The sequence below is a fragment of the Perca flavescens genome, chromosome 8 (assembly GCF_004354835.1).
Source record: "Perca flavescens isolate YP-PL-M2 chromosome 8, PFLA_1.0, whole genome shotgun sequence".
In the NCBI taxonomy this organism is placed as follows: Eukaryota; Metazoa; Chordata; class Actinopteri; order Perciformes; family Percidae; genus Perca; species Perca flavescens.
The window spans coordinates 16,162,027-16,184,649 of record NC_041338.1 but is presented as its reverse complement, the minus strand read 5'-3'; the positions used below and the strand labels follow the sequence as shown (position 1 = coordinate 16,184,649).

The 22,623-nt window shown below is 39.9% G+C and overlaps 1 protein-coding gene across 2 annotated transcripts in view; it reads right to left on the bottom strand.

Moving 5' to 3' along the window:
* The window catches only part of furinb (furin (paired basic amino acid cleaving enzyme) b), an 84,481-nt gene that overhangs the window by 53,444 nt on the left and 8,414 nt on the right, over positions 1-22,623 (bottom strand). Inside the window, exon 1 of one of the 2 annotated variants that reach the window (XM_028584428.1) lies at positions 14,385-14,435. The exons of the other annotated variant lie outside the window; for it this stretch is intronic. The gene's annotated coding sequence lies outside the window, so the exon portion shown is untranslated. Of the gene's footprint in view, positions 1-14,384; positions 14,436-22,623 lie in introns of those variants that run through there. 2 annotated transcript variants of the gene reach the window in all.

Below are 22,623 nucleotides of genomic sequence, written 5' to 3'. Positions count from 1 at the left end.
AAATGTCAAGAATTTCCAGCTTGTAATTTGAAAAACTTTGAATTTACAAGCGTGTGCACTCCCCCGTACAGATTAGCACCTTTATTCACTGCCTGTGATGTATGATTCCACTAACCTTGATGGAGGCAACATGGCATGATGACTTTGCGTAAACATACACGCAACTTTCCTAAAGCCAAAAGGCGTGCTATCTGTACGCATTTTGAGCTATCCACATGTATGTCTACGCTGTATACAGCAGATGTAAACATACCCACCACGTGTCGTGTTATCGTGAGAACAACGACAACAATTATTTTTTTAAAGTTGGGAAAGGCTTTAGTAACACAAAAAAAGACAAAAAACACGACTTTGACCAATTTTACACGCTTTGGGTTTAGGAAAAGAACATTGGGGAGGGCTTAAAAAAAATAAACAAAAATAAAAAAGGTTCATAAAGGCCACACGTGAGACGCGATCCCTGCTCTCCTGGGTAGAGTCCTGTGTTTTTACCCATCCAACAGCCCAGCCAACCCCCCTCTGCGTCTTTTCATACTACTCGCTACGGCGATAATTCACACGTAATGTAGGTCAATGGAGGCCAAACTGCGTTGATAAACATGCTAAAAAGCGATTAGGCGTCTTGATAACACGCCAAAATGCCATACGAATTGGCGTGTCATACATACGCCACTTAATGAGATCAGTCTGGATGGAGGATGCTCGTGGGCACATAAATCTGTGAGACACACACACACACAGAGCAATGCACACAATGCTCTCCTGCTCCTCCGTACAGTAGAGAGGCACTCAGAGGCAGCTTCTGTTGTACATCTGAGATAGAAATGTCAGAGGCACAGCAGAGCTCATTGATTGCCACACAGCCCACCGAGCCTTTCTCCTCTGCCCCTTTTCTTTTATATGTTCCCTTTACTTTCATTTATCTTGCTTATTCACACAACACACATAGTGCAAAATCCCTATAGCAATGGGTGATTCCTCTTACAGTTTATATACACAGCAAATGTGTTGTTGTGCGTTGGTATGGTGCGGTATTTGCTGTGAAGTTATTAAAACCGTTGTGTCTCCACTGAGCCACTGGGCTGCCATATTTTGGACTAATTACAGCTGAAACTCTGGGGTTCCGCTTAGTGGGAGAAAGTCATTATTTTACTCTGAAATAGAGGCTAATTGAGTGTTTTCAAACGAAGGGTAATTATTGGTTTGCATCTTAGCGCCGATCCTGTGTGTTGCCCGCCTCGTCTGCATTACCCACCTCAGGGGATTTGTTGTCTTGGGGAAAGCCGAGCCACAAAACTGTTTTTGCTAATTATGTGGCTGAATAGCAACTCTTTAACAAAATGCCTATGACGACCATCCCTCCGGTAGTGGTAAAGTAACAAGACAGAGGGAGCATGAAAGGTGTGAAAACCAATTTGGGCCATTGAATAAATGTTCTTGAATAAACATAAATAAGAGTTCTTATAGCAGTTGCGGGGAAAGCACAAAGACCTTAGTCTGAATCGTGTTGTGCCAGACCTATTCCTATTCCGGGAGAGTAGAACACATGGAATATGAAAGATAGGAGGGAAATATAAGTGAGGCAGGAGAGAAAAAAGAGAATACATGAGTGAAGAAGGTGGAAAAACAAAGTCGGGAATGGCTACAAAAGGCATGCGTCACACCAGACACAAAGGGAGCCCCTACTGATGCATGACCTTTGGCTAAAATTAACATAAAACTAAATTCAAACAGTTCTGTCACAGTAAATGACTACTGCCTTGTAATTCTAATCAATGATGGTATCATCCTATGTGATTCTATGCCTGAATAAAACATGGTGGATCTACACTGTATATCTTATGCATTGATGCAATGGGTCTAGAGTCAGATTAGACTAGAAATTTGCCGTGGACAGAAAAAATGTGGACAAAGCAGCATTCCTGATATAATTTATCTCTGTGGTGTGATTTTTCAGAGAAAAGATAAGGGACAGAGCAGGCTTATCAAAAACCACACACACACACACACACACACACACACACACACACACACACACACACCAAAGATTCTGGAGACTGGGACAGATAAAAAAAAAAAAAAAAAAAAAGACCTTGCATGTGAGGGAGAGTGTGTGTGAGAAAGAACTTTTACATTTTTCAGATTACTTCATGCCTTTTTAATTTAAGATGTATCCCACTGGGCTGATTCTTCAGTCTCTACCCCTCTCTTGGTTGGAGAAATGTGCTGACCAAATTAGTAAACACCCAACAATAACTATGCTTCACCGGAGCAATGCATATTCATGGAGTCAAGGGAGAGTTGAATCCATTGCTTTTAGCAGTGATCCAGCACAGCAGTGGGGCTGGTTTCTCCTTTGATTGGTGATATTAGTAACCATGCGGTTAACCCGCTCTGAGATTACAGACTGGTGAGAGAAGCTAGGCATCTCTCCATGTAATGCTGCTTTTTCTATTCGTTGAGCAAGAAATAAAGAGAGCGAGCGAGCGACTGAGAGGAGAAAAAAAGAAGAGAGAGGATGATGAATAGACGAACACAGATTTAGATGCATTGGTAAACAGAGTGTTTGCTAAAACTGGGACCACAAGGGGCCTCTTCCTCTTGCCATGAGGAAAAGCAGGAGAAGACTTGATGATGTATGAAAACAACTTCAGCAGAAAGCAAAGGACTGAGATCAAACTGGGTTAATTTCCAAGCCGTCGGGAGACGGGTAGAGTAAACAGACATCTAAAGGAGCAACGTGCCACCATGGTGAGTGCGTCTGACAAAGAGCTTAGGCAATGAAGCATGGCATTATGCAAATGAGGAGAAAGACAACAACAAAAAAATTGCGGGAGAGTGAATTTAAAAATAGAAAAAAACCTCATTTCAACCGGAAATTTTGTGAAAGATTGAGTATGTCACAGTGTTTAATATTCTAAGGTGTCGTGCTGGTTAAACACAACCTGAGCGCTGTTGGCCTTTAGTTTATGCCTGGAGGCGGCATGTCGCCTTGATTGCTATGCCATCAATTTTTTAAAGCAATTCTGAGCTGAAGCGAATAGCACACACAACATGCACTTGACTCTGTTATGCAAAAAACAAAGTCTCTCTCTTCCTCCTACTCCACTCATTTATGTTAATAGCACGCTTGTGCTTCTACAGGACTTTGTTTCCACCTGTTGTCAGTGATTCATGAAAGGGCACAAGGAATGAAAAGCCTGCTACTTGAAACTACGGTCCATGAAAAACCGATGCGAAGAGCACTCGATGTGCTGTCCTATTGATTTTTCATAGACTCAGATCAGTCAATCTATCAATGGCTGCAAGCGGGGAGGCAGGAGCACTGAGAGAGGCGCCGTGGGTGTTCAGCTGCAGTGATGGACTGCTAAAAGGGAAATGTGGAGTATGAGCCCTTCAAGTCAAGGGCTCAGCTAAGGAGAGTCGGAAACTGTCAGCACCTTCAGACATACAGCAAGAAGATGCAACAATACTGCATTAAAAAAACAAAAAACATTTTAGAGCTCCCCCACACTCTCACTTAAACATCACAGAGCAATGAAGAAACACCTGTGCGCACATGCACTCACCACACACACACACAGACTCACTCACACCTCTATATCTCGGTCTTCTGCTGCCTCGGTGTGCGACGAGGTCAATAAAAAAAGACAACTTCAGGCTCCAGCTGTCCCCTCAGGCTCCTTCCTTTGACGGTGGCCTGTTTAAGAGCGCCGGGATTCTGTGAGGCTGCTGGATTATTCATTTGCAGAGTGTAACTCAGACCACTGCTCTTTTCCACATCACCTATGCTGAATTCCCTGGTGCCAGAACAGCCTCTGTCAGGCTTCATCACCCTAGTTTTCAACAACTTAAGTAAATAGGTTTCACTTCCATTTCCATGCAGCACTCGTCAGTTTAGTTCCTTTCTTCTATGTGTCTTTTACTCGCCCACCCCACCCAGCGAGGCTTCCTCTGGTTCCATCTAATAAAACTGACACGTTCAGTACTTACATTTTATCCCTCTCCTCATGTTAAGAGCCTTATTAAAATCATTCATGTCTTCCTATCTGCTCAGTATAAATGCAGGGGGGAAAAAACTGACAGACTCAGGCTGTATGTGAACGTATTACAAATGATCAGATTTATCTACAGTATACTGTGCTTTTGTGCTACATTTCTGGACATTGTGAATTCCGTTTGTAGCATTTTTCTGAGGTGCTGTGATGTTTTTTCCTTTGCCTGCACCAGTTCAGCGTTTTGGTGATTCACCATTCGCTGCAGTGGGTCGAAAGGGGCAGTAGGTTAGATGTGTCACTGGCAATCCAGCGACGCAATGCAATTTTGGTGTCAGGATTGAGCTGTCTGCCCAGATAGGGTCAACAGCCCTATGTGCAAGGCACACCTCTATTATTCTATTATTAGTCTTTTTGTCATTTTATTAGATGGAGGCCCATACCACATAAATGCCTCCAAAAACCACACCGAACCCATTTTTTCTTTGAGAATACATTCTTCAGCCTTCATCTAAGAAAATATACTGTTTTATTCAGGTTCTTCTTCAAAAAGTACACACAACCAGCAAAACACAATTTTATATTTATATATTTTTTTACTTACATTCTCTAGAGTTGAGTGGACCAGACCAGCAAAGTTTCCTCAAGGGTATCAGTGTTTAATGATTAAATTAACCGGTGAACAAGAATTTCTGTCTAAATATATAATATATATGTGATCAAAGAACAACTACATAGGAGATCTATCTTGACCTAGCATTCAGCACCAACCTTCAGCTTTTCAGTTTTGATGCCAAGCGCTATGCACACAATTCAGTCAGCCCTCAAAAAGTACAGCCTTATTAATGAGTACACTGAGGGAGTGAGTAATGATGTCTGTGTGCTACCATAGATTTATACATACTATACATGCACACAACTGTGCACGCTAGCGGTATAATACTTAAGAACATTCACAGTTTAATTAATTTGTTAAGAGAATATATATATATCACATTTATATTTATATTTCAGTCTGATGTTTATCTTTATTTATTTATTAAAATGTTAAATCTAATATTTAAGACTTTGGGCAAAAACAAGTGAATTTTGCCTGAACCATATAAAGTGATTTCTCTGTATCTAGATGTGAGGAAAACAAGATCAAAGTAGTATCTAATTCCACAGATCTCAGACTACATAGTATTTCAATTATATTGTGGTTTGAATGAAAAGAATTGTATTATGTGATACAGTCTAATAACAACCTATTCTTACACTGCTTGCGTACACCAGAAAAAAAAAGGTAGCTCATTCACGGTTGCCTCATAGATCAAAAAGAAAGACTCAAGCTGCCTCTATCCGTTTGCCGAGGGGGGCCCAGAACGTGGAGCAACCATGGAACTAGAGGAGCAAGCCAACTACAAGAGTGGAGGAGACCTTTATTCCAATTCATGGCACATTAAGCCCTTTCCTTGAACTTAAGAAGCACAGACAGTTAAGGACATTGAAACATAAGAATCAGGGTCTCTTTGTATTGAGAATGGGAGTGTGAGCTTTGCATAGATTCATGAGCGCCTGAAATAACCTCTGTAAGGGAGCTGGCTTGGTGCCCAAACCTGATGTGATGGTGAAGCAGTTCAAAGCGCTGGACTACTATGAGTCACTGCACAAATGCTTCAGAAACAAAAGGCAAGACAAATACAGAATCATATCATCTGTGTAAGCATGTGTACTCGTCCTATGACTTATTAATAACACCAAACTAAAAGTGGTCACTTAACACTCTCATCCCTTCTGCCATTAAAAAAGGCACATTTCAAACAAACAAAAAAGTGTTACAGGGAAAACCGATCACTGCTGTGTGCACACAGAATCTAGTAAAGAGGTAACAATTAAGGACTGCTGTGCAGTGGGATTGAAGGTTCGCTGCCACTTACTTAAAGGCAGGCAAGAAAGTAAGAAAATACTCATATGTACGAGTGTTACATAGACATACACTATCGGTCAAAAGTTTGGGGTCACTTAAAAATTTCCACTCCACTCCATTACAGACAGATCAGTTACATTGTTTTTTTAACCAGGGCAGCAGTTTTCAGATTACATTATGTGCTTACATAATTGCAAAAGGGTTCTCCAATGTTTTCTCAGTCAGCCTTTTAAAATGATATCAGATTAGTGAACAGAATGTGCCTTTGGAACATTGGATGAATGGTTGCTGATAATGGGCAATGTCAATATTGCATTAAAGATCAGCCACTTCTTTCTACAACAGTCGACAACCCTTTGCAATTATGTAAGCAGATAATGTAATCTGAAAACTGCTGCCCTGGTTAAAGAAGCAATGCAACTGATCTCAGCCGGTATTCTGTCTATAATGGAGTGGAATGGAAATGTCTAAGTGATCCTAAACTTTTGACTGGTAGTGTATATCTTATATAATTTATAGCTACGCTTATGCATTAGTGAACTCGTGACTTCCACCCACGTTCCACTCCAGAGTTGATTATTTGTAGGGCTGTGCTCAATTGAGGAAATTCTTAGTCGACTAACACTCATTCAATTGTATCGATTAGTTGAATTAATCGACAGATCTGTAAATCCGAGTTTCTCCGCAAAGAGTCATGCAAAAGCACCACTTTAATTCTTGTGTTTAACAGAGATGGGCTCGTACATTTCTTGGAAATAAGTCAGTCAGCATGAAATAAGCATAAAACATGACTAATCGACTAAAGAAATGTAAGTTGACTAAGACCAAAACGACCGATTAGTCGACTAAGAGGGAGCAGCCCTAATTATTTGATCACTTCATTTAATAATTTCACTGTTTTTTTTGTTTTTTTTGTCAGCAGGGGCTAACACGGGGCGTGACGGTGTTGTTGAGACAATGGTCAGCTTATTTAATGACTAAGCATAAATTAAGCTATTAAAGTGGGCTTTTCCCCCATGACATTCAGCCAAGCATGGGAAAGCGTTGGTATGGTGCTATTCAAGGCAAAACATCCCTTCGCTGCAAAGGGCATGGCATTTACAACCATTTCATCTCAACACAACACAGTGTGATCAGTAGAAGCGAGGATTTACAGACCAAGCATCTATAATCATATTACAAGAAAACCCAAACAAGAGGCGAGAAGATAAAAATAATTGGAAGATGATTTAGAAAACAATTATTTGTGAGAGGAGAAAATAGAGTTCAGCCATGGGACGTTTTTATTTATGATGTAAGGGTTTAAAGACATCATATTGTAGCAGGCTTATATAAATCTAATGCAGTGTGGGATGTAGGCTATGCATTTGTGTGGCAGCGCTGAAAATATGAGAGAACACAGCACTTATTATAAAGGACTCTTGTGCAAGGTCCCATGATAGCCTTCATAACAATGATAAATGGCTGAAGCATTCAGGTAAGCTACATCATGCAACTACCACTTTTAGGACTTTTTCTATTACGCGTAGGACGGGAGCATAGTGAGAAAGGCTTTCTGCAAAACAGAACAACGGATTAACATCCTGGGAACCTTAATATATTTTTTAACCTCATTTTGTTTTCCAATTTCCTGCCATGCATCTGTAACACTAGAGACACAGACATTTTCTAAAGGCTGGATCGAGGCAGCCTGGTGTGTTGCGCTGTTTATTTTTCAATCCTCCAATAACACAAAACAACAATTGAGCTGGCAGAAGTATGCCATTAGGCCTACAATATGAGGAACCGGAGGAAAAATAGTTTCAGTCATTCTTTTACAGCCTCTATGGTGCCTTAAAATTAATAGCTTGATGAGGAATCTTCTCAATTGTCATCCCTCAACAAAATTTACTCCACCGCTACACTGCTTTAGAAGGGTGGACACATCATGATAAGCCTGCTATGATTATAGTGACTGTTTGCCTGATTAATAAACGTGCATCGTGCAAGCTTAAATATGGGTTCAGGGCTCCGTGCCATTACTCTACATTGTTATGGCATTCATGTATGTACTAGTGTCTGGCTAAGTGGAACTACTCCACTGCTACAATGTTTCGGTATTACAACACTCCCAAATCGCTCATTTGTACATGTGAGATTGAATAGCCTGCAGCCTCCATTGCAAAGCTAATGCAGCACAGATGGAGGACAGATGTATGATGGGGGTACAGCTTTACAACAGCTACAAGTGCATACAAAAAAAAACAATCATAAATATTGTGGTCATCTTTCCCATTACATACGTATAATGTATAGTGCTCCCTATTCTATCCAACCTCTTAATGGGGAGATTTAGGTAGTTGGTGCATTACTCCTTATTATGACCATGAAGTATACATAAATAAATGCTTGTCCAGTCTCTGGAATAAAAGCGTAAATCAAGATGTGTGGAAATTGTATTTCTTTTATCGGTTAATGAAAACATAATAAAAATATGTTTAAGTTAGCGCAGACCTCTGCGCGCAGGAGAGAAAGTAGATTTGGAGTTACAAGAGCTAGGTTTATCATGGGCTAACGGCAGTGAGAGAAGGTGCTGCACTGAATAAACTATTACCCTATGGAACCCATTTTCCACAGCTTAAATCACTGTATATCTGAGACAAACTCTTTATCAAGAGCTAAGAGCCAGAAGGTTGTAAGTGCCATTTGAACAAAAAGCCCCTGGTATGTTCTGGGTCAGCTGCTCCATTCTTTCATGTCAGTTTTATTTTTGCGAATACAATTTGAAGAACCTCTGCATCGTTTAAATTTGAGACAGAACTGCTCATGCGGCTTGGCGCTCTGTCTTTGCCCACAAAGGATTGGAAAAGAGAATGAAAATGGAGAGGAACACTGCAAAAGGATTCTGCATTCATCTTCTGCCTTGAGTAGTCATTCTTCGAGACACTCGTTCTTCATTATTCAGGCTGAGAATGATCTGACAGTCTTATCCTGTAACTACCACACACATCTTCCAATCTCTGGGTAAGGAGCTGCTTGACAGCACCCATGCACTCATACAGAAGAACTCTCTAACGGCTGCACATGGATCGTTAGCCACTAATTACACAAATGTTCATAGTTTGACTTAAAACCCATATACTGGATTAGAGAGTAATTTTAATCTATATGTATATAAATCAGGACGCTATTCATGAATGAAATATAAAGATCTATTCTTTGGACTGTTTGCTTTTATCTTGTAATTAAATAATGTATGATTGACTGTGATTCAGGTAGCTTCTTCCTGGAGTTTTTTTCAAACGGTGCCTGAGTCTGGGAGGCCCAGCTGCCTTGTTATTTCACCATCACTCTCTGTCTTGTCTCAGCTAAATCGCATCAGCCCGCAATTGACCAAGAGTCACGCTTCAGAGGCGAGCCTGATATCTCCAGTCTCGGAGACCTTTTACTTCTCCATTCTGCTTTCCTCAAAAGGTCACATTTTTTACTTTTACAGCAGCACAAAGTACACTTTGCTCTGCACAACTTTTTCTGTTATCATATCAGTCTTGTCAGACTTTTCTTTAGGATGAAGAGAAAAAAAAGAGAGGGAAAAAGCTCATAGACCATGGTCTTGGGCTTGGCCTGTGTAAGACAATACATCATTGTAGATTTCGATGTGCCGGTTGACAAAAGTTTGACTTGATTTGTCTTTTACTTATTAATGAGTAATGAATGCATTATTTTTCCTTCCCACAGAATCCCTGAAACACAACAGGGAAAGTCATCTGTATGATCCAAAAGAAATGTAATACTTTTTTCACCCCTTCTCTTACATTAAAGACCTTCTGTGAAAATGAAAAAAATGGCATGCTGGTTCTTGATTGCTGCACAGTCTCTTGTGGAACTTCCTGGATGTCAAAATCCAGAAATAGCACGTGCATTGGAAATCCATAATTGAAATGCGCTGACATGCAGTGAGATGCCTCATTTGGCACTTGAGATCTTGTGTTATGTAGTGAGAGGGATGTGCATGTAACATAGAAGGGTTTAGGGCAATATGTGTGTAAGTATATAGGATATGCTTCAACTCACACCCAGTATGTTTCTGAACTACGGGCAAAATACATTTAACTCCAGTATTTCATTACTACTGATGTGGTATCAATATATCCACAAATTAAAAGAAAACTAAGCGTTATGAATGCAATGCAAACATTCAACCACAGCTGAACCTCTGCCCATAACTCCCTTTCATCAAAATGAACTCTGTGTACTGAGCTCTGATTTACATTTCATGTGGTCTTAAAATATTCATGCCAAATTGACTGATTGCACATACAAAAAAGAAAAATCCAAGGCATTATACAGGCATCCAAACAGGATATGAAATGTAAAAATGAAATGCTAAAATGTCAAGTCAGATGAAATTATTGTTGGTACACTTGTAGGCTTTGTGTAGTGGAGCTGGGATAAAAAAAAAAAAAAAAAAAAAAAAAAAAAAGGAGGTGTTCAGAGATTCTCCCAGCAGAATGTAATACTGGCTGAGCACTAACCTGATCCCTCACTCGCCCCTCTCGGTAATAATCCCCCCCCGCACCTACAACTGTATTGTTTCATTTCTAATTGTTATATTACATTACATGTAATTTAGCTGACACTTTTATCCAACGCGACTTACAATTGTTATACATGTCAGAGGCCTCTGGAGCAACTAGGGGTTTGTGTCTTGCTCAGGGACACATTGGTTGATGTATCAGTGGGAATTGAACCCAGATCTCCCACACCAAAAGGCATGTGTCATATCCACTGCGCCATCACCACCAGTTGTTATTTTCATTTATGCCCTTCTCGAATCACCCTCATATTACATTTCTAATAATATTCTCAAAGCCAGGATCAGGGAAGAGAAATGTCATCTGACTGTACTATGTTAGTACAGTCTGTACTGAGCAGTGAGTAACTCTTTGCTTGCATTGCTTGAACAGTCCTGTTGTTTGGTACGCAGTATGCCTAGGTTATTCCCAATGTGGAGAGCCCAAGGCTGACTCAAGGTCTTTGAATTGGTCTTTTTTTAACCTGTGGGCAGAATAAGGGATGAGCTCCCAGGACTACAGTAGATAAGACATTAAAAAAAATGCTTAGTATGTGTGGGCTGCACAAATTTATAGTTTTTTTTTTTTTTTTTTTCGTCATCGCAATATTAACTGCCGAAATAAACACATTGCGAAAGGCTGCAACATATTGCTAAAGACACTCAAGAGATTTTTTTGTGTTAGTTGAAAGAAAAAAATCAGTAAAAAAACTGCACTTTGAAATGTAACTGTTATTGTTTTTTTTTAGTGGTGCCTTTTATATTCAATTCAGTGTTCAATGTGTTCACTAAAAGAATGTTGGAAATGATTTCCCTTCATTTGTTTTAAATTCAACAAGTAATTTGTTATATTTTAGCAGAATAATGAAAGCAGCAGAGCTGAGTACACTTTAATATCTGTTTATTTATTGCAAGTAATATTGTTATCGCGACATTCACAATCATTATGACATACCTCATATTTTCCTCATATCGTGCAGCCCCAGTGTGTAGATTGCTGGCTCGACATTGATTTAATTTAAATCACTCAAGCTGGCAATTTGCTTTAAGAGGGCTTATTCTTATTTTTCTTCTTGACGTGATCGAGTTAAATTTTGGGAAACACAAATTGATTCAGTAACAATAAAACAAAATAGTTTCTTCTACACTGATTACAAATCACACACATGTATTTCAAGTAATATGACTTGCACCGTGACAGCGGCGGCAGCAGCAACCTTAGTAGTAGTTATATTATTATGATTAGAGTTTTAGCATTTATATTTTATATGGCAAAGGAGTGAGTAGTTTCATTTTATTTTGATCTTTGCAATTCAAAGTGTTTCATACTGATTGTTGCTAAAGCCAGAGTAATTTGATTATTTCTTTTAGCAGATCAATGCATTAAATTGACATCATTTATAATTAAAGCTTCGATGCAGTGAGCATCCAGAGCAATTCAGAGGCAGTGCTTCTCAAAGTGTTTACAGTGATATTGTCTGTAGACACTGACATGATGGAGTTCACAAACCTGAACCACTGAACCAAAACAAATGTTGTGCAGCCGACTTTTAAACTGTTTGACTATTCTGTAATTTGTGGCTGAATGCTGCATGCCCGGTACAGGCATACAGCCTGACAGTTGCATTTGCTCGGAGTAAAAAATATGCAACAGCCAATGATTTGTGTGAATGTCACATTCAGGACCTGCACACGCATAGATTAGATGGGATTTATACTTCTAATAGTCTGCTCACATACATATAGCCCCTCTCCATTAAAAAGGATCTTTCAGGAACATTCAGTGAGGAGAACCAACAAGGAATAATATCATAATAAGCTGTATGTAATAAAATAGTAGTACTACCTTTCTGAAACTTAAATTGTGAAAAGATGATGCCAGAAAAGCGTTGATTCAAAACATGCATTTTGATAACCTATTTTCCAAAAGTAGTCTCACATTGCCAGACCTATCTATACAGCGCTGTGGAGATAGCTCTGGTTATACCACACATACATTCTGGGATAGGAGGAAAAAAAACGCTCTGTTTTTTTTTTGCATTTCTTTAAACCAACCACAATTGTCTCCAGATGCAGCAACAGTGGCTTTGCAAAATAGTGTTGGGAAGGAACTTGTTTTGGTGGAACATTTGCACCCCCCGCAAAAGAAAAACCCCATATAAAATATTAAATGAAGTTAACTGTTCATACAATACAGTAACGCGATATATTTAAATTAGCTGATACATGGTTAAACGTAATTTGCTCATACCAGTGTAATGTTATCGCCGTACGTACTTCGGCCGTAGCAATTCCCGCCAAACGGTCCCAAAATGTCCCAGTTAGAGAGTAAATGCCATAAACATATTCTTTGTAAATCTTTACAATCATTCCACCTAAAGAACCAAGCAGGCCTGCCTTACTGCACAATCCAAATTGTCTTTAAAACTTGCCATTTTCAGCATGTAGGTTGCTAGCTCAAAGGATGTTGTTTCCCGTATCGAAGGGATTTTGAGAACGGCAACACTAAGAGAGCGGGGGGGCAAAGCCTGACATCTGGCGTGTGGATGTCAGGCTTTATCCTGGAAATGTACTGCAGTTGATCCAGACCATCTAAAGGTAACTCTAATTACTCTAGTCTAACCCTACCTCTTCAAATCAACAGCACAAACTAAAACCTCTTAACTTATCATACAGATGAAAAAACACCATTCTAACCGTCACAAAACACTAGGCTTATAAGCATTAAAGATGCCATTTGTTATCAGGCTCTTTTATTGAATTGCATTACATTAGCATTTTTTTCAATGAGGTGAATAATACATATGCAGTGATGCACACGTAGACATAAAGAAACATTTGTTAAAGCTACATTGTTTAAGAATTTCTCCAATCTAGCGGTGAAATTGTATAGGACAACCAACTGAATATTACTTTCTAGCCCCCCCCATTCCGAGCGCATTTTAACTCCTACGGTGGCCGTATTATTCCAAGAAGTACGACTTTGCCCGCGAGCGTTCCTTCCAAGTGTAATACTAGTTTTACTAACATCAGCTATCAGGTTCCCAAACATATGCAAGCTAATGTTAGTAAAGTATCAGTGCTATCGTTATTCTGTATTTTGTACGAGATTAATACTGCAAGGCAATGTTTACAGCGTAGGAGAGAAGCAACGGAGGTTTGTGTTTTTAATATATTTCTCTGAGCAGTATGAACAATCGTGTCAATGAAACCGAAATGAGCTCTTAGTATCTCCATTTGTTTGTTTGTAGATGTTCTAGCTGTAGCTAGTCTGTGTTACAACTCCATTACACAAGTTGTCTGCCAGGGAAATCACGACACATAGGATTACGTTTATGTTACAAGGTAGACAATCCTTTTTCATCATTGATGCGAGGAAAAGTATCATAGATGTCGTTCTAGCGTCATGCACAACCATGCTATAGTTAATCAAGCAACTATAAAACTTTGAATATACACAAATAGGCAGACTTACCTTTTGAGAAGAAAGCAGGCAACTTCAGTGTCCCTTTTTAAAATCCTTGCTCCTTATGAGCGCTTTCCATCTTGGAAAAGCCACTCCAACATTAACTTTGGTCTTGTTGCTTTGCCTGTCGCTTTGTCGTTTTAATTCTCTTTTTAACTTCCTTGGCGACCCCGTTATCTTCACCCCCTCACTGGCATTCGTCACGGTGCCACTGAGTTTAAAAGCGCGAAAGGCGGAGGTATGTCCCTCTTTGGCTAATGTATTTTAAAGATGGAGGCGCAACATGGCGGCCGTCATTCCAGCGAGTCGCTCGTATGTATTCTGAATAATTCTGAATGGCACATTCTACGCGTACGAGAATACTTTGATCAGTTGGTGGAAGTAATTACACATGAATGAGCATATACAGTGGGGAGAACAAGTATTTGATATACTGCTGATTTTGCAGGTTTTCCCACTTACAAAGCATGTAGAAGTCTGTAATTTTTATCGTAGGTAGTCTTCAACTGTGAGTGATGGAATCTAAAACAAAAATCCAGAAAAATCACATTGTATGATTTTTAAGTAATTCATTTGCATTTTATTGCATGACATAAGTATTTGATACATCAGAAAAGCAGAACTTTAGCCTAGAAATCTAGACGCACCCTAGTGGCAGCAAATTTATTTTGCAGCCAGGGTCAGTCTAGGCACTCTCCGTTGGCTTGCGAGCTGTAAAAACCAAATTTTGGTCAGGCCAATCACATCGTGTATAGAGTCGGTGAGCGGGCTTATAGTTGCTGCTGCTGGGAACAGCGGTCTTCTGGAAGACTTGGAGTTCAGCTTTTCTTTGAGAAAAGAACAAAGAACGGCACAGAAATCATTCTTAAAAAAGGAAGATGTGTTCGGAGTTTTGCCGCCCGGATACGGCGAAAGTTTAATCTATCAACTAGCTCCGCTTCCTTCTTCGTTGCTCTGCCTGGTTGTAGCGCTATCCTATTACGTGCAGAGGGAATTTGAAAGACAACCGTTTATCCTGCCCCTCGGATTGAGCCCTGTCATTGGTGAGTTCCCAGACCCAACATCTTGATGTGGGTCTGGCTTGTCTGGCTAGCAGAACTTAATATTTGGTACAGAAACCTTTGTTTGCAATTACAGAGATCATACGTTTCCTGTAGTTCTTGACCAGGTTTGCACACACTGCAGCAGGGATTTTGGCCCACTCCTCCATACAGACCTTCAGGTTTTGGGCTGTCGCTGGGCAATATGGACTTTCAGCTCCCTCCAAAGATTTTCTATTGGGTTCAGGTCTGGAGACTGGCTAGGCCACTCCAGGACCTTGAGATGCTTCTTACGGAGCCACTCCGGATCTGGATCAGTTGTAATGTAAAAATTAATATTTAATGGGTACAATCAGAAATATTGCAGCCAAAGAAGAACACAAACTTGCAAAGTGGTGGCTATTGTATCTGCAGTAGAGGATTAAATTACACTGGCGTGACATTATTCCCTGTGTACAAAAGTTAAAGCCTTATAAAAAGGAAAGTTCCATCTTCAATTTACTCAAAGCCATCCTAAGTCAATAATGGGCAGATTATAAATGTGAGTAGTCTTAAAAAAGACCTCCCTAAAGAAAAGAGACCTGAATGGAGGCAGACAATGCACACGCATGGCTGGCTCCATATCTCAGAGGAACAGAGAGCAGCCTGATAGACTTTATCCTTTTCCACAGACTTGATCTATACTGTCTGCTCTTAGAGTCATCCAACCATCGTTACCACAAAAACAACAACCCTCTTTCTAACCTTCCTTCTCTTCCAGTCCAAAACCTGACTGATAACCTGTTACAATGCACTGTTAGTAGAGGCCGTAACTAGAATTTTATTGGTCAAAGATTCATTAAACCAGCCTTTTGAACACGTTTTGAGTAATGCTTTCTGCAAATCTCTGGCACCGCACCAATCCATTTCTACGAGACATTTTTGGAAACAACTAAAAGGTCTGTGACTGCAAGCTCCATATAATGAAGTGGTGCATTTAAATGAGAGACAGCTCTGGGACGAGGAGGCACACTTCACTCAGATCAGCAAACACTGAAATAAAGTGGAGGGTGAAGAAAGGGAGAGGACAACAGAAAGAGGGGGGACAGAGAGCATAAAGGAAAGAAAGTAGGGATGCAGGTATAAAACACCACATATACCTGTAACAAACAAAAAAAGACTAAGCTGTGTCCAAATTGATTTGACATACTTAAAAGTATTAACTGAATGGCACATATTTAAAGAGAAAAGGGTAATAATAAAAACAGGATAGGTCATAATTAAGTACAAATACCAATAGAAAGAGGATTACCTTTTTGGAATGCCAAGTGGCCTTGAGAACTATGTGTGTAGTAATGTATTGCCAACAGAAATGACACCGCAATCTCCCAACACTGAGTCAATCTACTGCAAATAATATGCTAATTTCTCCATGGCAACCTAATGCCAGAACAGGCTGTAGATTGGTGTGCCAGCGGGCAGACAGTCACAAAGGTTTTACAGTTTGACTCTAAGGCAGTAAGCAGCAAGTTTATAATCGTTAACAAAAACGAACAAAATAAAGAAAACTAGGAGGGGAAAAAAAACATTGTCGTTAACTGAAATAAAAATAAAAACGAGGCATTACAAAAAAATGATAATGAACTAAAACTGTAATGTCTGTTTGCAAAACTAACTAAACTAAAATAAAATGATTGAGTAAAGGTCTTTAGTTTTCATCTTTGTCAATGTCTTTCACAGAGCAAACATAGCTTTCAGAGTTGACATTTCCGACCATAGACCTGTTTTATACAGTCTATGCCGTAGACATATGTAGTTTCCGACTAGGGAACCCAGAAGAAAGCGGCAGAGTCCTATTTGATTAGGACTGAGTCAGATAAAAGCAAGTGCCTTGCAGTGGAAGGTGGTAAAATATGTGGAAAATTAATTAAAAGGGAAAAATCCCACAAATTGGAAAGTACATTTGAGAAATGCACACAAGGAGGCTAACCTAACTTACCTTAACAAGGTAAAGGAGAACGCAAAGCCCCCTTTCCCCGAAACAGAAGCTAACCCCGGTACAGGGCATGGATGTATGGGTACAGGGCCAGGCAGCATGACGGAGACAACCGCAGGACAGAGAACACTACAGGAGGGCTTTCACCGGCGACCCGATAGCTGCTGGTTAGTAAATACGCAGGAACATTAAAAGCAGGAGGAAGCGTGGGTTAATATGCATATTGATACGGGGATGTCTACACAACTGTGGGAGTCGCTTGACTTCAAAAAGTTCATCACTTTACTCAAACCAAAGTTCAAAACACCTGTTCATGTCTGTCTTGCACTTACTGCGGCGTCTTGTGTAGACTGTTTACATATTTGTGCTCCTTCTCATATGTACTTCTAAAATTGTATGATGTTTTTGTTGAGTTGTTTACACAATACTTTTTCTGACCTTTTTGAATCTTGCCCCTGACAAATAACCCATATTACAAAAAAAAAGACTAAAACTAACACTAACACAAATAAAAACTCAAACTAAGCATTTTCAAAAAAATAAAAACTAAACTAGCAAACCCGCTTTAAAAACTAATTAAAACTAAACTGAATTTGAAAACAAAGTCAAAACAAAATAAAAACTAATGAAAAATGCAAAACTATAATAACCCTGGTAAGCAGGAGCAGAAGGTTAAACTAAACCCTAAGATCACACACAGACACACACAGACACACACAGACACACAACAGACACACACACACGAGTTAAAGCAAATTCCTTTTAACGCCACTAATCTTTTTGACGCGCAATTAATGCACAAGCGTTGTGTGATTTGGGCCTTGGGTATCTACAGTTTGGGAACTCAGGAAGCGATGCAGCAGTAACCTCTTTATTTACACTCTATGGTCGGACTCCGTTTGAAAAGTAGCTTTTTAAATGCTTGGTTGACAACCGGTCGCATGGCCTTGTGTGCTCTGATTAATTTGGCATGCAGTTAACACATCAGTCATAATTTTGTTTTAATGAAAACTCAACTCCAGGCTGTTTTGGAAGAAGGAAATAACAAGAGAGTTGTAACTTCTAGTCCAGAGACCTACAACAGGGGGTCAGGGACCCCTAGGGGGTCCTCAGAGTTACTGCAGGGGGGCCGTCAAATTATTGTCGATTTTTTTGAAGGTTTCCAAGAAAATTTAAATATCTTGATATGAATCCAGCATTTTATTTGCAAAAATGATTAGCAAATATAAATCAGCTTCACATTTTGTGAACACTCAATGCACTAAAAAGGTGTGTATGAAGTCGTTAGGATGCTCTACAGGTTATTGTAGGCCCAGTTTAATATGCAACTTTGTTTTATACAATATGTAGTAGGGGGTCCCTGCTCTGTCTCTCTTTAAGTTAAGGGGTCCTTGGCTTAAAAAACGCTGAAGACCCCTGCTCTAGTCGATTCAGAATGAGGCAGTGTCTGGGTCTCAAAAGTTGTGGCTTGCAAAAGTAATCAGACTATTACAGAAAACAGAGGGATACAGATATCAACAAGGGCCCTGCAGCTGAGCTGTATTTCAACACACCGAATGAGACTGAAATTACAAAAATACAAAAGCTCTGACTAAAATGACCATTCAAGTTCATGTGAAATTTTAAAAGTTTTCACACATTGAAGAAAATGACGATGCCAGTACCAATACCAGTAACCTTGTGATACTGAACAAATAGAATACGTCTCTCTCATGTGAATCGAAGCATTCAGTTGCGTACAATGCGATCTGGGAACAAAAAGGACCGAATTCAGGTATCGTTTGACCAGACAATTTCCGATACTGCTTAGTACTGGGTTGTTTCGGTCAAGTACCGATATCCAGTGGCTTGCTTAGCCATTCAATTCAAAATATGAAAATGGGCGCTTGTTTACATTGGGGAACAAACAATGTGAGATTAGTCACTTCTGCTTTATCTAAAAAGATACATTTCAATCCTCCAACATGAACATTTATTGCAGTGACAAAATGTTTACTTATGAAAAAATAAATAATGAACAAAAAGGGAAAAGGACAAAGAAAACATTCTGAAAATGCCTTGGGACATTAGTGTGACAGAGCAAAAAACTAAAAATGAGAAAGAATCTTCTCTTTCTTAAAATAATCTCCTGGTACCATTATGAAGTATTAGCACCTCTGGAGACTCTTTCTATTGGGATTTTGTTAGTGCCAACGGCAAGACTTCACAGATTTTATTCAGAGAGGCACTCCTTATTTTTCCCTCAAAGTCTTGGGGGAATAGAAGACAGCAAATACTGCAGGTGCAGGCATTGCTGCAGAACAGTGTAGTATGGGTTTGTGAGTGAAACTAGAATGGTGAGTGAGGATATAAACATCTCAGAACAGGTATAGGGAAAACAACAGGCAGAGACGGAGATAGAGAACCAGAGAAAGAGAGATACTTTTTTTATCTTCCTTTAAAGTGCTCATATTATGCTCATTTTCAGGTTCATAATTGTATTTAGAGGTTATATCAGAATATGTTTACATTGTGTAATTTTCAAAAAACACCATGATTTTTGTTGTACTGCACATTGCTGCAGCTCCTCTTTTCACCCTGTGTGTTGAGCTCTCCGTTTTAGATACAGAGTGATACATCGCACTTCATTTCCATCTTTGTTGGGAGTCACACATGCGCAGTAGCTAGGTCAGCACGACAAGCCAGTCAGAAGCAGAGTATGAGGGAGTGCCACGCTAGCAGCTAGGCGAGCATTATAACGTGTGTTACAAAGTGACGCACGTTCGTCACGGAAGTAAAGGCTGGACTACAATAGAGCTGTTTGGAGCAGTTTGTGAACAGTGTTTTCTGTTGGAGATGGTAAGTCCCTTTGGGCTGGACTTTGGGCTTTTTCACTTCGTAAACCTATAATGTGCACAAAAAAAAGATATATAACACAATAAAGGAAAGGGGGAAAAGCCAAAAAGCACAATATGAGCACTTTAAATAAACTATTTCCTTAAAATGCGGACAAAAACATCAGCAAGCCAAACAAATGAACTGCCACATATACAGAAAAACACACAATTACACTCAAGCCAAACAAAAAGCAATGACACTATCTGATACAATCAGCCCGACGGAGCTCGCTTTACGAATAAAACTTCAATATAAAATAATTAATCTCTCCTTGCCCGGAGAGCAAACTGCCCTTGTGCAACGTGAACTCAATCCTGACATGCTGTGACCAGCTCACACAGCCAGAGAGACAAAGAGAGAGAGAGAGAGAGAGAGAGAGAGAGAGAGAGAGAGAGAGAGAGAGAGAGAGAGAGAGAGAGAGAGAGAGAGAGAGAGAGATGTATTTCATGTGTTTATTTTGTTACATTTCATGCCAAAACACCTCATTTGAATTGAATTAAATCAACAAAGAGCGTGCGCGAGAGAGAATTGGCTAGTAGGCTGGCTGGTGCATCACACAGTTGGCAAGGTATCATGTGCAGAGTAATGGACAATGGCATCGGAGCGCATTACATTCTACCTAGCACAGAGCGGGTATGTGTTTGGGGCTGTGATAGTATGACACTGGAAGACTGGTCTGAAAAAGAGAGAAATTGCAGCAGGACTACTGAATTTCTAAGGAATGTTTTAGAACAATCAGCCAACCCAGGGTGACTGCAATCAAACATTTGCTCACCAGTTGGAAATTTCCTGTCACCTCTGCAACACAAGAGCCCGTGGAGTGTTTTCCGGCAACTTTTGAAAAGGGTCACGACCGCTGGAACAGACGGTGGGAAGTCGGATAACTTGTGTATCGTTTCTTTCAGATTACACTATAGCCATTTTTTTTTAGTTAGTTAGCTATAAATAGAAAGAGACCCAGATGGAGAGATGTAGAGAGATGTAGAGAGAGAGAGAGAGAGAGAGAGAGAGAGAGAGAGAGAGAGAGAGAGAGAGAGAGAGAGAGAGAGAGAGAGAGAGAGACTCTGGCATTAGATGTTTACTCCACAGAGCGGGGTGATTCAGTCTGTCAACACCCACAGAGCCTGCCCATCCTCATAAAAACAATGATTCTGACTCGGCTCACTAAGAACACAACGTGACATTTAGCTCCAAACCATGGCCTGGAACTCCCACGCAGACACAAAAGCATTATTGGAAAAAAAGAGCACACACTATTGAACGTATTACAGAAAAACAGACCGAACCACCCTCCGTGTCAACATGTATAATGCTAATGCACACTGGGAAGTCTCGATGACATTTACACTTAAACCCTGGTGTTGAACACGTGCAAACACACACCCACTCAGACGCACAAGCTTTCTTCCCCACACGCCCACTCAAATAAAATTAAGCTGAAATGTTATGAGTGAACCTGCAAATACATAAAGACGCACCAAGACAATAAAGGCATTTCTGAGCACTGCAGCGAACAAATCAACAGTTACGTAATGATCCTGTAATCACATTAGTGATTAAAAAAAATTCCATTACCTCCTGCTCTGTAGAACAACCACCAAAGATGATGGAAAAATGACAAAGCCGTTTCCCCTATAGGCCCCCAGCCATACAAAGCCATGTTTAACCCATACCCCTCACATGACCCACACTGTACTGTCACAGCATGGACACTGTGCATATATCATCCTTCTCTCATAGCACCCACTCAGGGACTGGAGACTAAAATAAAACGTATTTGGGTGCCTCTGGGAAACAATGACTGAAGATGTACTCACACAAAATCTAATTTCAGACAGTGGATCATCACTAAATTTTACTTTCAGTCATCTTGCACTGATGCTTTTTCGGGTTCGTAATACCATACTCTCTTAGCTATCTTCCTTTTTGTGCTAGTGTCTCCCACACACACACTCACAGCCATCCTGCTATTATTAAAAGTCTTACTTTTACTCTTCATATTTTTCCAATGGGAAATTGTCAATTATCTCAATTCTTTCTATCCTCTTTTCTACTCTCCTATTTTCACCCTCTTTAAACTTCTATATCTTCTGTTGGAATATTTGCTTCTCACATCAAAACTGCAAAAAAAAAAAAAAAAAAAAAAAAAAAAACACACCTGTAAAGGAGACAGGCATCTTGTGGGCTGTGGGGTCATGCACCCAGAATCACAGAAAGGTACTGTTGGTTGGCTGGAATGAGGTGATTAGGTTTTTTTAGGACCCACTTTGGGGCTTTACTCCCATTTGGGGACCTGAGCGGCTTAATGTCAGATGCACTAAAATGACAAGCTGCCATCTGGCATTAAAGATTCAGTGACAGCTGTCTTAAAAGACTCGTTCCTGTGACTGCTTCTGGCTCTACTCCTTTGACTCAATCACAAATGAAACAGAAGAGAAAAACAAAACTATACATCTCCACATTAATGCAGTGGTTTAACGGACAGAACAGAGTCGGGAGAGGTCTTCGCGGTTTGGGTGAAATGAGGGAAGGAGAGATAAACAGGAGAAAGAAAGCCATAAAAGTTTTTTTTTTTTTTTTTTTTTTAGGAAAATGATCACATAAGGGCAATATGAAAAAGAAGAAGTGCCTCATTCAGAGGAAGAGAGATCTTTTTTTTTTTTTTGCTCTACAGCATTGTGTCCCTGGGTGATTGTCTAGAATATGTATGTGTGCTCTGTGAGCAGAATATTTAACAATCCATTTTACCCAATTCACTAATACTAGAGATTGATTCTCCATCTAGAATTCTCAGACGCAATTAAGAGTA